Here is an 11,634-nt window from a genome sequence, read left to right as displayed (position 1 = left end):
GGCTAGAAAAAACTATGTTGTTAGGCTGTGGAGACTAAGAGATAGATAGAAATGATATAGTAGGGTATATATGATAGCCATTCCTGATTGTCCACGACTACATCTGGAATGAACTATAATCCAGAAATGGAGTTCACACCCGTGATCTAGATCTTGAGGCTGGAAGACATGAGCTTCTGACCCAGAACTTAATATGGAGATCTTGAGGCATAGGGGCCATGAAAAGTTTAGGCACAGGCAAGGTAGTACACACCTTTAATCCCAGGAGACTGAGGCAAGCAGATCTCCGAGTTAAGCAGATCTCTGAGGTTTATATCAACCTGGGACAAAACAAATTCCAGTTCAAGGTATGGTGAGTACACATTTTTAATTAATAAAATTTCAGATCAATGTCTGGGTGAGGCCACACCTTCTGCTGAAGGCCTACATAAGGACATTGGAAGAAGAAAGACTCACTCTTCTTTGGCTGCTTGCACTGTCTTGCCTACTGAAGTTAGAACCTACTTCTTCAGAATTCCAGCTTATACAGAAGACTAGCTGAACTAACTAGACTTACAGGACTGAACAACTACTAGATTCTTAGACTTTCCAGTCATACCTGCCCATTGTTGGGCTTGTTGGGTTATAGATTGTAAGTCATTACAGTAATTTCCCTTAATATATAGAGACATTCCAAAAATTCTGTGATTCTAGAGAATACTGACTAATTCAGTCTTTAATACTGCCTTCCCAATATTTAAAAGACAGAGACAAGAAGACTGTCACAAATTCAAGGCCACACAGGTATATAGAGTGATTTCTTGGCCAAGCTATGATTTAAAAATTGATACTTCATTACATAATAAATGGTATGTTGATACAAAAAAAGTAAAAACGAAAATTGATAAAAATGTGGCTTACATTAAAAACCTCTCCTAATTTTTTATACATTAATGCAGATGGTAACTTCAAGTTAGAATCCCTGGCTATTTTTCAATGAGCCAAGTGAGAAATGAAAATTTACTTACATCGAAAAAAGATAAACTTTAACATTGTACCCAGTCTACTCTCCCATCTCTAGCTCACATCAATAATGTTAACCTACATACGTATGATAATTGAATTTTTAGAAAACAGAAGAGTGCTAAGATGTTAGATTACATGAAAGAAAATAAGCAACACTTCACTTTTGCATTGCAAGTCTTATCTTCTAAAACAAAGGAAGCCAAAAGACAGTACTTGGCTTTGGTTACCCAGCAAAGCATGCTGAGGACACAAGGTAAGATTAACATGCTTACTTAAGAGAAGCCTCTAGTCTGCAGCATGGTGGAATATTAATGAGCTTCCAGCTTTGCTTTCTCTTCATGGGACTACGTTTGCTTGAAAAGCTCATTCCATTTGGAATATAACCTACATCCTGATTGGTGGGACACCCATGGAACCAATCCAAGGCCATGGCTCTCAATGAAGTGCTGTCTGAAAACAGACTAGAAAATAGGACAGTGAATATTTGAGAGGAGCTTATGTCTAACCACTTCAGTAATAAGCTGACACATGCCTGCAATAAAATTCTGAGTCAAAAATAGAGTGAGATCAGCATTATGCTAAGTCAAATTGCTGCAGTGAAGGGAGAATAAATAACTATGTGCTTGGAACAAGATGACTTGAGGGAATCATAGATTTATTGAACTGCTCCAGATCACAAAGAGAGTTTAATATCCTAAGTTATCAAATTTACATAAAAATATGAGGGCATGCAGGGGTACAAAAATAATACCTTGTACCTTAAATACTATAAATTCCTTTTCATTGCCGTATTTGAATTTAACTGTTCACTTGTATCTGTTCATATGAAAATATATGACTGATTGCAGTATCACTTTTCAGAGACATTAATAATTAAACTGTAAGTAAAGTAGTTTGGGTGCATACTTCTACAGAGGAAGGCAAGTTTTTATTTGTGTCTCCCTAATCATAAAACTAAATTTAAAAATTAAACACACAGATAAAAAGAAAAAAAAAGCACTAAAACCTCACATTATCAAATTCTCAAAGAGTGAAGAAAGTCACTGGATAATGAAATAGTAATTCCTATTAAAAATCTATTTTCCTAGATTTAGCCACAGGAAAAACATGTGTTCCATGGCTGGGTATATGATTTAGTGCATAATGAACTTGCCCAGTGGATATGAGGACCTGTGTTTGAAGAAACCTTGTAAAGGCAAATATGGTAGTATCCATCTGAAATCTCAGTTCACCTAGGGAGAGATGGGCATTAGAGACAGGAGGATTGGAAGCTTGTAGACCAGGGCACCCAGCAGCCACAGGACAGTTGCAACAACAAAGGGAACCTACTTCAAAGAAGATGAAAAGCAAGGGTGAACACCAAGATTGTCTTCCCATCTTTATCTGTGTGCTATGACACCTGCATGCTCCCGTACACACTTATACACACCATATACACTAAACACATGAATCATACAACAGCACATGTAGAAACTAATAAATGAAATGTACCATGTTATGAGCAAGTCATTCACAATGTCTCCAAACTCTTTAAAAACTGAAAATGAAATACATTCCAAAGGATAGTAAATCTAAATAATACTGAAAGTTATGTGCACGTGTGTGTGTGTGCGTGCATGTGTTCTTTTTTAAATTGAGTATTTTTTATTTATTTACATTTCAAATATTATCCACTTTCCCTGTTCTTGTTCATAAACCCCCTCCCCTTTCCCCTTTCCCTTCTGCTAGTCTGTAACACCTCGTTTGAGGAAACTAATTATTCTTAAAGCAGTCATCAGTTGTGAGTTGAATTTTGTTGTCACCCAATGATAACTTATGGTGTTTAAATTCTACAACTGTTAAGAAAATACTAATTAATGAGCCAATTTCAAGTTCTTTAGCCTCTTTGCAGATGGAGCACTTCCCTGGACCTCAGTTAACTCATTTTATGAATTCGTAACTTGTGCATCACTTGTTTACTCCTGTATTTAATATTTCACTAGCTGAGAGACTGTTCGTTACTTATTTCTTCATGTCCCTCCTTAGAACACATCACGTCCTAATTCAAAGACGGCACCTATGAAAAGAGACATAGTTATTTCAATGAAAAATCATATTACTCGTGTTTGTGTGTGTGTGTGTGTGTGTGTGTGTGTGTGTGTGTGTGTGTGTGTGTGTGTGTGTGTGTGCTCTATGTGTGGATATTATTGCTATCCGTCCTTGCAAGTAGATGGTACAGAAAAGCATTGAGTTTACTAACCAATCACGTTGCCTTTGAGGCTGTTTTGCTGAACTTGGAGTGTGTGTTTTCTGAGAGGCTGGCAAGCTGCAAGGCTCCTTGATCCTCTTATCTCCTCCACACACTGCCTGGGATGCAGGAATGCATGGACCCCCACGTGGCTTTTTCATGTGGATACTAGGATCTGGGCTCCTCTGAACTAAGTACAAGCAAGCCTACCTCTCCAATCCTATAGTTGCGCTGATGGGAAAATTTTGTTGATGTGATTAGGTGCAAATATAGAAATATGGAATAAACACAATGATCTTATATACATTTTGTGATATTATACATAGCCACAATCAGGGCAGTTTCTTCTACATTACCTTCAACATAGTCATATTTCTTCATTTATTCTTTTATTTATATGTGTGCTCTGAATTTTTTTACAATTTTTATTATATTATTTATATTCCCTGTTGTTGTTCCCACTCTCGTTCTGCCCTCCCACATTTTCTTATCCCATTTCTCCTCCCCCTTGTATCTGAAGGGTGCTTCCCCCAACCAGGTCTTCCCCTTCCCTGGGGCTCCAAGTCTCTCTAGGATTAAGAGTAATTTCTCACACTAAGACCTAACCAAGGAGACAGCTGCTCTATTTGTGCCAGAGACCTCAGATCAGCCTCTTTAAGTGCCCAGTTTGTAGTTCTGGTTCTAGGAGCTCCCTGGGGTCTGTGGAAGTTGTGACCGTTGGTCTTCCTATGGGGTTGCTCTCCCTTTCAGCTTCTTCAAGCCTCTAATTCAACTACAGGTGTCCCCAATTTAAGTTCAATGGTTGGGTGTAAGTACCTGCTTTGGTCTCAGTCAGCTGCTGGTAGGGGCTCCCATCTGTAAGCACATCAAAGCATCAGTAATAGTGTCAGGCCTTGGTACCCTCCCATGACATGGATCCCATGGGCTGGTTATTGGACTTCTTTTCCTTCAGTCTCTTCTCCATTTTTGTACCTACCGTTCTTTTAGACAGGAACAGTTCTGGGTCAGAAATTTTGACTGTAGTTTAATAACCCTGTTCCTCCACTTGAAGTCCTGTTTATCTACTGGGGAAGAGCTCCTCTGAGTTCCTCTCCTCAATGCTGGGTATTTTGGTAAGATCATCCCCATTGTGAGTCTTTAGATTCTCTTATCTACTGGTTCTCCTTCTGTAGTTTTGAGAGGGTCCCTGCCTCCCCCCACCCCATGTTGCTAATCTCCATCATTCTCTTTGCCCCTGTGAGCTTCTCTCTTGCCCTCTCCCCCATACCTGATCCTGTTCCCCTTTTCCTCTCCCACAAAGGTCCTTCCCTCCCTCTGCCTCCTGTGATTATTTTCTTTCTCTTTCTAAGTGGGATTGAAACATCCTCACTTGGGCCTTTCTACTTGTTCCACTTAAGGTCTGTACATTGTGTCCTAGGTCTTCTGTATTTTTTGGCTAATATCCACTATTCAGTAAGTATATACCATGCATGTCCTCTTGGGTCTGAGTTACCTCACTCTGGATCATATTTTCTAGATCCATTCATTTGCCTACAAGTTCCATGATGTCCTCATTTTTAATAGCTGAATAGAATTCCATTATGTAAATGAACCACATTTTCAGTGATTAAGGGACATCTGGGTTGTTCCCAGCTTCTGTCTACTTATTACAAATAACGCTGCCGTGAACATGGTGGAGCATGTGTCCTTTTGGTATGGTAGAGCATCTTTATTATATTTATTTACATTTTTTTTTTGGTGTGGAGGGCGTCATACCAGGGTGTATGTGTGTAGAGGTCAATTTCAGTCAGTTTAATCTGTTGATCATGTGGGTCCTAGGGACTGATTAAGGTTGTTAAGCAAGCACCTTTACCTGATGACTCATTTAACTGGCCTTACAAAATTACTACAGATGAAGCCTCATGCATCCACTTACCCTGACAGTCAGGGTTTTGGGCATTCTCATTGAGAGGAGTATTCTTCCATTTGACTGTTGCATAATCAACTCCACCTCTCTCCAGCCTTTCATACAAGTTCCTGCAAAAACATCCATATTGAGAATATGAAAGGTTTGCTTATTTTTATTGAATAGTTTTTAATCATATTTGTCATTCATAGCATTTTTTACATTTTATCTGTAGAAGAATAGATGTATTCTTTTTACATGCTGAATTTAATGGCTACATTGCTACATTTACATTGTGTGTGTGACCAATATATAGATAGGCAAAATCTGAAAGTTATTTTACTAGAGTATTAGAAGAATTTATTTTTACTGTATGACACTCTTTCCCATCTTGATGGTGCACAGTTTTATAGCATAGTGCTTCTAAATTTTCTTTTCTCATTGCTAATACTTTTAAATATATCTTCAGAAGCCCATTTGACTTTGTGTATTATCTTGCTTAAATAGATTTTCATATCTAAATTTAAAGTAATATTTTAAATAGATTTATATATTTGTTGTAGGTTTTAAAATGTTTGTTTCTATTTTGGTTTTAGGTTTTTTTGGAAACATTTTATTTATAGATGGTTTCTTAATCATCTTTATTTAGATTTTATAGAAACCTTTGCTAACTTTTTTTGTTTGTTTGATTTTTATATTAAATTTTTTTCTTTCTTTTTTTTTTATGAACTTGAGTATTTCTTATTTACATTTCGAATGTTATACCCTTTTCCGGTTTCTGGGCAAACATCCCCCTAGCCCCTCCCCCTCCCCTTCTTTATGGGTGTTCCCCATGAAGTTTTATGTCTCAGTTGACTGTACTTTTAGTATCTAAAATAATATTGTATTTATCATAGAATCCTTAATATTAATATTTCTATATTGCTTTGTCTAAAATTCTTTTTGGATTGGCATTTTAAATTTAAGAACAAAATAGATTTTAATTTATTTTTATATAAATTGAAAGGCTTGCGTCAGGGTCACTGTTTTGTCTGTTTGATGTTTAATAATTATAATATTCAGGGATGTGTTTACGATTGCTGAGATTACAGACATAAGCCAACATGTTTAGCCTTACAAAAATTATCACAATATTTAGACTGGCTCTAAGTCTTAGAATATATTTGTTTATTGTTTCTAATATTAATTTTTTAGGATGTAAACTGATGCCTGTAGTTTTGATGGTAAAAATTTTTATACTTTTTCTCTATTTTCAAAATTTTGTTTGTTTTTCTAGTGTTTTAATTTATGTTTTATATAAATAACTTTATTTTATATTTTCTACTTAATAGAGTTTTTGTTATATTTGTATACCTTATTATTTCTTTAATACTGCTGGTTTTAATGTCAAGTTATTAATATTTTTCATCATATAATTGCCAATTTAATTTTGACCATGTGTTTTCTCTTCAGGATTTATTTAAGTACATAACACTTATATTGATGTATTGTATTTCAGTTTTCTAAATTCTTTTCTTGAGATTTCTGTGTCCTTGGATTATGTGGTATTTGTGTCAAATTAGTTTCCTAATTTTTTCCCCCGCTTACTGTAGTTTTCATCCCACTATACTAAAAATACAATGTTGATTTCTTTTAAAATTTTTTCCAATTAAATATTTATTGAGCAAATGCAACATAAATGAACCAGGGCTCTTTACATTAACCACCTCAAATCTTTAAGGGCCGTCATGCAAGAGCAAAAATAAATGCATTCTTCATTTCTACATAGGAATGGGACATAGAGCCAGAGGGCTTCACAGCCCTCCTTCAACTCATCCCTCCTTCAGCACATGGGGCTCTTCATGGCCTTCCCTCCAAGAACACGTAAGCTGAGTTCTTACTGTACGTTGTCCATCTCATGCAGTCGATACTTACACATACTGAAGAAAAAGTAGCATTGACAAGCTCCTCACCAGGATACGGTCCATCCTCCTCAGTCTTTTCTGATTCTACCATAGCGATTTCTTATTCTGGGATGGAAGACAGAGCATATTTTCTAAAGTGTGAGTGATAATGTGGATTGGGGCACTGCCTGGGGACAGTCTTGGTCAAATCTCAGGCACAGCACTACAGCTAGAGGCCAGCAGTGTGCAGTAGTATGGTGTCTGCCACAGCATCCTCTCTGCTCCTTGAAGAAGGACCGTTTGTGCTCGGTGTAGAGTCGCTGACAGAAACTAGCTGCATAATATTGACAGCTCCAACCAAAATGACCAATACAAAGGACAACCGCTCCAAGGACATTCAAAACAGTATCCGAGGGGCAAGCTGTACAATGTGCTTCATCTTCTACTTGCATTTACTCACACCCAAAACACACCTAGGCACTCTCCCTGTTCAGTGAATTCAGAATAAAACCGCACGTGTTTTTGCCAGTGACAGGAACTGAAGATGGATCTTGAACTCAGAGGGACTTATCAGTTTTCCAGGAAAGCAGCATAGTTGGTGAGCTGCTGCTCCTTACGGTTTGCCGGATTTGGGGCAAGCTCTGATAAGGGAATAAACCTATACATGGAAACATCCAGGGATAGGCTGGCTTCCTGGAAAGAACCATTCTTATGGCCTACCATCCCTATTCCAGTACACCTTTCATGGTTCTCCTACAGGAAGACAGAAAACAGCCGTGAAGTCATCTGTAAACACGGATGTATAAGCTTGAAAGGCCAGGGTAAAGAGTGGCCTGGCCTCCTTGCAACTCTAAAGGCTTTCATGATTGGCTGCACAATTTCCCACCTCTGGTGTGTGTTGTTGGTTGTATAGATCTCAGGGAAATCGCTTTGCCTCATTCACCCTCCTACTGACCAAATTCTGCCTAGATCGGAATTTTCAGACTTTACAGCAGTGATATACTTCTCCAAAGGTATCTTACACTGTTCATGTCACTCTGGAGCACATGCAAAGCCAGAAGGTGACGGTACATTGTAGGTGTGGCGATTCTGTCAGCAGCCTTGGTTCCTACACTGACCCAGCAGCTTTTTGATAGTGAAGTCACTGTCCTCTATTGCTACCATTGACTTCTTTCTGGTCACTCTCTCCACTGCCCTTGCCAGACCAAAGCCTAAGCTCATCCTTGAGGGCATCGCATCTGCAATTTGTTCAAGTTTATTCTATGTTCCAAATATAGACAATCTTAAGGAATGTACCACAGGTGCTGAAAAGTATTGTGCTGTTGGTTGGGACACACATAAAATTACATAAATCAATTCGATCCGATTTATTGACTATGTTTTTCAATGGCTTTATATTATTGATGGTTTTTCTGTTTTGTGGGTTGTAATATCTGCAACCTTACTATAAATTTACTTACTTTTTCCTGCTACAATTTCTTTCAGATTTTACTGCCTTTACTGTAAAGCTTGTTAGTTGGGTGAGCATTTAGCAGTTCGTCAGCATCTTGCATATTATTTTTTAATTTTTCATAGTGTCTCACTAATCTTTGGTTATTATTATTTTTGGTACAATTTCCTATTTCATCAAAAATCAAATTACTTCTGTAATTGGGAACTTAAAGGTTAAGACTTGATTTTTTGGTTTGTTTTTTGTTTGTTGTTTTTTGGGGGGGGGGACGGGGGCAGTGTTTTACTGTGCAGCTCTGGATGTCTTGAAATTCACTCTGTAGAACAGGCTGAACTGTTGTTTGTTTGTTCATTTATTTATTTTGAGGGGTAAAGTGTTTCTCTGTGCAGCTCTGGATGTCTTCAAACTTACTCTGTAGAACAGGCTGGACCCAAACCAGAGATCTACCTATCTCAGTCTCCCAAATGCTGGGTTAAAGGGTATGCCACCATTGCCTGGCTTGGAATTTCATGTTTTTTTTTTTTTTTTTTTTTTTTTTTTTTTTTTTAGTTTCATGTTATATAGGTGCATTTTTACTATTCTGGCTTTCCATGTGCTTGCATCAATGAATTCTACTCACTCCTTTTCATCAATTCACTATACCTCTCATTTGCTTAATGAATTGGAACATTCATATTGAACATAAACGTTACTGTCTTATCATGCCATTTATTTATGTGTGCTCCACTTATATCATCTGGAATTGTCTATAATTTTTGTTTCTTGCATTACTGTGGCTTACTTTAATATTCCATCTCTTTCATTAGTAGTAGTCTTTGAGTAGTAGTTTTCAAAATCATTTTCAGCTGCTGCCCTGGGCACTAGAGTTCATGTGAGTTATACCAGTTCACTGATTTTACTTTTTACCTATGCAGAGTAAAATATATCATTTTAATGTTTTTGCCTTTTTTTGTATGATACACTATTCTCTCCACTATCAGCTTATGTTAATCCTTTTCTTCTGATAACTAACATAGTTTACAAATCTTACCAATATAAATATTCATACCCATCCACACTGTTAGTATGTTTATTGTCATAGTCTTAGATCAACTTTTTTTTATGGCATTTGGTTCTTTAAAACATCATGGGTGGAGCTTCTGACATTACCAGGACACATAGTTTCATGGCAAACTCCAGGATCCTTCAGCTTTTCTCAGCTTCCCTAACTTTCTCCTCCAGTGATCCTTCATATGTAAGAGTAAGATCAGGTCCACCAGGACTGGCTCCACAGCTCGGAGTTGTGTTCTGTTTTTCTGTGATCATCTGTATTTGCTCAAAGGCAAGCTTCCTAGATGAGGAGCATGTGGGAATAAAGGAAAACAAACAAAATTAACATGAGTAAGGCTGTATAGAACTGAAAGGTTGTGTATATGTGTATTATACATATGTAACATAGTATATAAATGTAAATAAATATGCAGACATATGTAATAGCAATCAGTGAAACAAGTGGACAAGAATTTGAAAGAGAAGGGAGAGAGAATACATGGGAGTGATTGGAGGGAGGAAAAGTGAAGGGGAAACAATATATTTATATAATGATACCAAAATGTAAGAGAAAGCATTTAAGAGAATCTATAGCTTAAACATGTTTATTTACACAAGATAAAGGGTTAGGAAACATTTTCTCTATAAGAAGAAGAGCCTGGAATAAATATGTATGTGGAGCATTTTGAAGAGGGACAGAGAAAACTTTAGCTGGTTTTCTATATCAAGGGTTTAGCTTCTCTCCACTCTTTAAGCCTTACCATATTTCATTATTATATGTTACAATGTCACAACCTATTATGTGCCCCACATTTGTTAAGCTTTATGCCATATTTACGTTGTTTATTTCTTAGTCCTATCTTTTCCTATCTTCTAGTTTCTTGCTCCTCATTCAGAACAACTTCCAGCATCAGACTACTGATATTGATATTGCTAACTTGTTGTGGGTTAGTCCGTAAAGGTGACAGAAAGGGACAGGGGAGTCAGTTTGGCTATACAGGTTGTGCTTCCCGAAACTGATAAGTTTTGGAGCTTCCTACTAAGTGTGCAGACGTTTGTTGTGGCTCCCTAGATCTTTAATTTTGGATTCTCAGAAATTCTGCTTTTAAAAACTTCCTGTTATATAGCACTCACTAGTAAACAACTTGTATACCACACTATGACAAAGAATGATTTATATCCAATCAATTAATTTGTGTCTTCAGCAGTGGAGTTATGCTAATGAACATTTAAAAGATCAGAAAATTAGACAGTCTGTGGTTTGCCTGACTATAAAGGCCCACAGCATGGCAGGTAATACAGAGTGAGCATGGGAAGGCTTATAGCCAATTATGCTGTGAATTCCGAACATGTTTGTTGTCATTTTCCAGATGTAAAGGTACAATCATATTTTGTCTATATTCTGATAGCATAGGAACTTTGGTAGGAGCAAACCAAACAAAAACATTTGGTTTGTGCATTTAAAATAATATGTAGATAGAGAGTATGGTCAACCTTATGTTTCCTTCAATTGAAATTTCTAAAGCAGCCCAGTCTAGAGTCAGAATGGGCTCAGGTGTCTATGATGACTACATCTGTTTTGGGTTGGAACAGTTGAAGTCCAGGGAGTGGGTAAATGGGTAACATAAAACAGAAAACCTTTTTGTTTCATTGATTTTAGAATGTGATTTAAAGAAATATTGATAAGAATAGTGTTTATACACTAACAGAGAAATAAGATGTGATATGAGGAGCTATTGGAGTAGCACTTTAGATAAAGAGAAAGCAAAAAGTCACTTCTGTTTAAAAAAAATGGGAGACATAAGCTGAAGTCAACTTTGGATTTATTTGAATGTAGATATAGAGGGAGATGGAGAGCCATACATTGGGACAATAAAACAACAGTAAGGAAGGTAGTGATGAGAACAGCCATAAAACAGTGAGATGAATAAATTCACTCAGGATAAATTTTCAAATCATACACATTGTTTATTATTCATCTCCAAAGGGTAGAATATAGAGGCTGAATACCAAATTATGCAATAAATGACTATGTGTAGATATTTAAACCAGAAGGACACATTGAAGGGGTATCTCTTTGGAAATTTAATACATGGCTGCTATTATCATATTATCTTATTTAACAGTCCAGGGTAAAGCCTTAGTCCACATCATT

At 36.9% G+C, this 11,634-nt stretch overlaps 1 pseudogene; it reads right to left on the bottom strand.

Moving 5' to 3' along the window:
* Positions 1–7,570: 7,570 nt before the first annotated feature.
* On the bottom strand, positions 7,571–8,233 carry Cops8-ps3 (COP9 signalosome subunit 8, pseudogene 2; annotated as a pseudogene).
* Between the last annotated feature and the right edge of the window lie 3,401 nt (positions 8,234–11,634).

The sequence above is a fragment of the Rattus norvegicus genome, chromosome 14 (assembly GCF_021556685.1).
Source record: "Rattus norvegicus strain SHRSP/BbbUtx chromosome 14, alternate assembly SHRSP_T2T, whole genome shotgun sequence".
NCBI lineage: Eukaryota > Metazoa > Chordata > Mammalia > Rodentia > Muridae > Rattus > Rattus norvegicus.
Note: the sequence above shows the minus strand (reverse complement) of the source record. Positions and strands in the feature narration are given on the sequence as shown.